Below are 6,309 nucleotides of genomic sequence, written 5' to 3'. Positions count from 1 at the left end.
GAGGTTTAATATAAGGGTCCAATCCAGGGACATAGATTCTTGCCGCATCTTATTCTCTACAGTTTGACCAATTGTGGCCTTATATGTTAATTGCCCTCTGTTTCACGAGGAAGTTTCGCTGGCAAGAGTTGGTAGGATTCTGAAATGCAGATTAGGAACACCTGGCTTGTACTATGTTCAAAGCCTTAAACACAACATCCCAGGCCACCAGGGCTATTGGACAGGAATTAAGTCAAATCTTAAAGAATCAAGCCATTCTAGAAAACCAGGCTGCAATAAACTACTTGTTACTGAGACAAAACCGTGAATGTAAATGGTCAAAAGGGATGTGTTGTTTTAACTTGACAGAGAATGCTTAATTGATCAAGAAAAAAGGTTAATATAATTAATGAAATTACCTCTAATATAAAGAAGCGGTAGGGCAGAGTCTTCAGGTCTAATCTGTCTTGTCTTACTTTCCGGCTCCCAAGCCTTAGAGGCCCCATGGAAGCATTATTAATCTTCCTGTTTTTTTTTTTTTTGTCTTTTTTAGCATAACTGCTTGCTGTTGTGTAAGGCCTACTCCTGAGTATGTGGCTCTATTCTCTTACAGATAAGAAACTGTGCTGGCAACTGACTGCATGCCTAGTGGCAGGATACCATCTTTCACATGAAAACAGATCTTATAAAGACAACACTTACAAAGGCTGAGGAATTTAGGGGAGGACAGAATGGTGCTTTGTAGTCACACTCAGATTAAGAGTCTGTACAGATATGCTAGTAGTGGTGTGCTTGTTCTAAATTATTCTGCATGCATACATTATTGATAGTTTATTTGTTCTGAGTTAACTCTCCAGCCCAGGTAGTACCCAGAGAAGGGCAAATAGTTGAGACCATATGAGTGACATTAACGAGACCCAATATTGCAGGAAGTGCCTGAGTCCAGAAATGAGGGAGCCACAGACATCACCTTCCCAGCCAACCACACAGCTGTGGGGACAAGTTTGAGCACCAATGGTTAGCTGTCTTTGCTTCATTCCCTATAAAACAACTGGTTTGAGATGAGGAGTGAAGGTGTTTTTTAGGTTGTTAACCAGCCACCTTCTCAGACTGCTGGCCCTCTGAATAAAGTACAGCTTAAAATTTTATTTCTGGGGCCTGGAGAGATGGCTCAGTGGGTAAGTGCACTGACTGCTTTTGCAGAAGACCCAGGTTCAATTCCCAACACCCACATGGCAGCTAACAACCATTCATAACTCTGGTTCCAAGGGAATTTGATGCTCTCTTCTGATCCCTGTGCGCATTGCATGACACGGGTGTACTTACACACACACAGGCAAAACATTCATACACACAAAATAAACTTTGTACTATCTAATAGCCATCCAGCATGATCCGCAAAGACATCATCAATGTCTCTGTGCCTGTATCCTCTTGTTAAAAGAGATGACTTGGGAGGAAGGGGAAGAAAGTGAGCGCCTCAGAGGTGAGGACAGAAAGGGCACCAAACTGTCTGCAGGGCTGTTCTGCAACCATAGTCTCCTGCCTCTCTGTAAGCAGGTTCAAGATTCTGAAACAAGTATTCTGGCAAATCAATAAATGTACCTTCCTCTCACCCCATATTTCTTAAAAATTTAAGATCAGGACTGTTCATGGACCTGGAAAAGTTCCTAAACTCTCCAGACCTTGACTCAGTCTCTGCTTCTCTTTAATATTTATGAATGATGACACCATGAGCCATCTGGTGGACATAGGATTGTTCTCTAAAGAAAAGCTTCCATGACAGAACCAACAGGCCCCTCAAGGAGTGAAAGTTTAAAAGGGGGAAGCTGTTGTATTAATGTTTCCTGGAGAGATATGACCAAATAAATGTGTATTTATCCCAAATAGGTTCAAACAACAAAGGAAAAAAAAAACTCCAGCCAAGTCCACCTTGATGAACCAATGAGTCTAACTGGAGTTACTTACAGAAGCGTGGGTGAGGGGCTACCTACAAGATCATGGGCAACCCATTAATAGCTATACCACCCAAGGACAGCCAACAAGTACTAACATATCCTTGAGGTGGGAAGAGACCGCTTACATCTTCTCTTGGGCCACTGTGTATACATCATGAGCCCTCCCTCACCTACACAGGGGAATGCTATGGGGCCCAATCTTGTGCCCCCAGCAAGTAATCATGGCTGCTTGTTTCAAGGAGGCAATGATCATGTCATGCCCAGAGGGCAATGCTCCATGACAGAAGCTGATAAAAGGGGAAATGTCCTTCCTGGAGTCCAAACTTTACAGAAACATCAAGAGGGAGAAGGGCCACATGCTGGAACAGGGGCAGGACTAGGGGCATTTCTGGATCAGGTGAAGGCTCCCTGTGGTCTCCTTCCTAAGCACAGGAGCACACACACACACACACACACACACACACACACACACGCTTGGAGTTGAGCAGTCAGACCCTAGGACGAGAAGCAATTGCTTCAATGCATTTGCACTGCATTCAACGTGGGCTAGAGTTTCCCATCCTGGGCTGTAGGCAGTGTTGTGGGAAACTGAGGCACAGGACCAGTCATACACAAAGAGGGACACCAAAAACTCACGTGGAGAAATCCGGAAAGTTTATTACAGACAGGCAGACTCCATGGATGTTTTCTCTGAAAACTCAAACCCCCAGTTTAGTTCCTTCACTGTTTTCTTAAGTCCCCTGGCATTATTCTTTAACTGTTACAGCATTGGTGGGTCTAAGTTACAGCCTACGTGACTATCAGCACAGGTGTTTACAATGCCCTAAGACCACCGAAGGAAATTCCACCTGCAGGCATGTTTGCAGAGGAAGATGTTTAAGGCAGGAATTAGGACATTCTTTTACAGAGTTTATTGCAGGTGCCTTAGCAAGCAAGGCAGTTGCAAACAGATGTTCCACCAGATGATGGTGGCATTTATCTCCCAATAGAGCTTTGATTCCTTTTTCAGCATGAATTTTAGTAAGCATTTATAAAACCATTATAAAGTAAGTACTATGTCCTAAAGTATAAAAATCAGCCATAAAACAATATTTAGACACACAAAAGTGACATTAAATGCAATGGGTGTATTTCTTTCCCCATTAGCAAAACCTGTTCTGAACGAGCTTGGGTTGTCCGGACATGGGGCCTCCCTTAGAACGCCCTCCTCCCCAATGACCATCAGCAGTCAGACCAGCAGTCACAGAGTAGCCCGCTCCAGGGCTAAGCGCCTCCCAACACGTCCCTCCACCCTCACCCCCGCCCCCTCCAAACCCAATTCTTACTCCTAGTGACTGGGGGGTGGAGGGAGGGCAGTTCAGAGCGGAACCACAAGTCCCAGCATGCCCTGCTCCCGCACTGGGCCAAGAGATCCTAGCATGGTCCAGCCACTGACTTCCTTCAGGATGAAAGCATTTGGGAAGTGTGCACTGGTCGCGCTGGAATCTTCCTCCTGGCCAGACCACATTTAACTTGCAAAGTAAGCGACCTCTAGCATCTTGGCCCTGGAGCCCCGGATCTTCCCACCGAAGTCCTCAGCGCCTCCTCTGACCTGGTCTCGGGGAGGAGAGGACTGGCTGGGAGAGCTGGACGTCCACCTCCCAGACCCTAAAGACCACCCGCCACACCGTGCAGCTGCAGGGCTCGTCCCTTCCGGGGCGGGTCTTCCAGCTTCCTGGGCTCCGGGAGCTGGACACGCTGCAGTCTGGCTGCACGGCCACACCCAGCGATGCAACCGGGTTCCTGAGCCCGGCTACAGCCAGGACTCCATCCCAAGCCCCACGTTCACCCCTTCTTCATCCTAACCTGGAGCTGATGTCAACGCCCTCCAGGATCAGCCCCTTGGTTTACCTCCAGTTCTCCGCCTTTAACCCCTTAGTGGTCATCGTCTTGGACACACCGTCTGTTGCGGGAGCTTGGTGGGTGCTTTGGCCACAGGCCAGGGCGACAGCAATGGCTAAGGGGCTGCATTGAACCCACTGACAGTGCACTCAGGGCCCTCCTACCTCTGCTGCAGAGGCGCAAGTTCCAGCTTTGGCAGCTAAGAGCTGTTACAATTAAAAATAAACAAACAGATCTGACCGGTTCCTCCCGCAGACTAAACTCCTGGAACCCCTCAGATTCATCAGCCCCACCCTCCACCCAGAGCGATTTCCCCAGGTTCCCCACCCCCACCCCCCACCAGATCCTGCGTCTCCAGACAGCACTCCCAAGCCTGGGATTGGACCACAAACACTGACCCTGTGGCCTGCTGGTCTTGTCTCCATGGCACAGGATGGATTATTTTCTTTCCAATGCTGGTTCCCAGGTGTTGCCTGTGGAGTTATTGTAAGCAGTCAAAATTCTGAAGTTCCTGGTCCCCCAAATTGCTGGCTTGAAGTTCCTAGTTTCTCAAACATCTGGCTTGACCAAATGTTTGGAGAGGATCCTGACAGCCTGGCACTAGCCCCAGGAGTGCTTGCTCGGTGGTGAGTGTTAGCAAACAGCTAATGGCTTCTGGAATTTTCATTACAATATAATAAATATTTTTCGCCCCTCATTATGTGCCTGGCACTGCTGTGGTGCCGAGAAGTTGTGTCCTTCAGATAGATCATTGAAGGAGTTACAATGAAGTTTCGTTATCATAATTCGATGATTCTTTACAGTCCCTTCTGATGGAACCTGGCTATAAGAGATTGCAGAGAAAGCAAATCTGTTCTCTCCAGCACTTTACAACCTCACTGAGTTTATCCACTTCTAAGACATTTCTCAGGTGACTAGAGATACCCTCAGAGAATATGGAGGGTGCTTCTGTGGGAGTTAAGGCTCTTTTCTGCAGGAGCAACAATGCCAAAGCCCATCCAGGCCCCTCCAAGAGACTCAAAGTTTGTGCTGGCTTGTACTAAGTAGTTATTTGGTGGTGCTGATTTGTGCACCTGCAGAGTTCCATGAGGGACTTTGGTAGGACCTTTGGGTATCATATGGCACAAGTTGACAGAGAAGAGAATTTTTTTTTTAACTTTAAAATTTTTTTTATTATTTTTATTTTATGTATATGTGTGTATTGCCTGCATATAGGTAAGAGCACCCATGTCATGCAATGCCCGCAGAGGTCAGAGGAGGCTGTTGGATCTCCTGGGACTGGAGTTATGGACAGTTGTTAGCTGCCATGTGGGTGCTGGGATTCAAACCTGGGTCTTCTGCAAGAACAACCAATGTTCTTAACTGCAGAGCCATCTCTCCAGCCCTGAGAATTATTTTATGTTAATGCTTTCCTGTGTCTTTTCATTGTTGACAGCAACAGAGTCTAGTTCCTTTCTTTTCATTCAGAACATCCTAACTGAGCACTTAACATGCACGTGCATAGTGCATGAACAGGTAACATGATAGAAAGAACATGGTATTAGAAGAAAGAGATGAGCCACCCAAGTGCAGCTGTTTAAAATAGATGGTTACTTAGTCCATAAGCTCAATTCCCTGTCTGTAAAATTGGGCTAATAAGCCTGGTGCATGAAAGTGACTTGATGGTTAAAAAGAGAGAGAATGCATGCATGTATCTGGTGCAGTGCTAGGCTTCTAGTGATGAATTAAAAATAGTCGATATTGTAATATGAAGCATGAGGAGATGGAGATGAAGACAGACTGGTGTGTGTGTGTGTGTGTGTAGGGTCTGGAGAAATGGCTCAGCAGTTAAGAACACTGACTGTTCTTGCAGAAGACCCAGGTTTGAATCCCAGCACCCACATGGCAGCTAACAACTGTCTGTAACTCCAATTCCAGGGGATCCAACAGCCTCTTCTGTCCTCTGCAATCATTGCACGACACAGGTACACTTACCTATATGCAGGCAATACACACATACACTCAATTAAAAATAATAAATAAAAATAATAAAATTTAAAAGAAGAAAAAAAAGAAAAATAGAAGACAGACTGGTATGATTGTAGCTTTGTGCAAGGGGAGGAGGTGGTACGAGGACAAACTCTTCTCTGTCTCCACGGCAGCATAGCAATAAATAAGAGGCTCACACACAGGCCCTGAGCTCTTGAATCCTAGGGTGAGACATGTGCTTCTAGAGTTTTTCCTGGTTATTTATGCCATAATTTTGATCCTAAGCCTTACACATAATCTGGGTGAGAGGTTTTAAATTGCTTTTCTGTTGCTGTAATAAAATACCAAAAATAACTTATAGAAGGAAGAGTTTTTTTCCTCAGCGTTCCAGGGGGTTAATGTCCACAGTGGGGGGAAGGCATGGCAGCAGGTTGCAGGAGCAGGAAGCTAGCTGACCACATCTCAACTTATATAGGAAGCAGAGAGAGCAAGCAGGAAGTGGGCTTGAGGCTATAAACCCTGG

The 6,309-nt window shown here is 46.1% G+C and overlaps 1 long non-coding RNA gene across 1 annotated transcript; it reads right to left on the bottom strand.

Annotated features, from left to right (window-relative positions):
* Positions 1-2,626: 2,626 nt before the first annotated feature.
* On the bottom strand, positions 2,627-4,330 carry LOC108491510. The gene is made up of 3 exons (XR_001872782.2): positions 4,217-4,330; positions 3,828-4,024; positions 2,627-3,528 (listed from the first exon to the last, which is right to left on the bottom strand). It is a non-coding gene; the product is annotated as an uncharacterized LOC108491510 (long non-coding RNA).
* Positions 4,331-6,309: the final 1,979 nt, after the last annotated feature.

The sequence above is a fragment of the Nannospalax galili genome, unplaced genomic scaffold (assembly GCF_000622305.1).
Source record: "Nannospalax galili isolate Female #2095 unplaced genomic scaffold, S.galili_v1.0 scaffold1711, whole genome shotgun sequence".
In the NCBI taxonomy this organism is placed as follows: Eukaryota; Metazoa; Chordata; class Mammalia; order Rodentia; family Spalacidae; genus Nannospalax; species Nannospalax galili.
The sequence above is the reverse complement of the archived record's forward strand: the minus strand, read 5'-3'. Positions and strand labels throughout refer to the sequence as shown.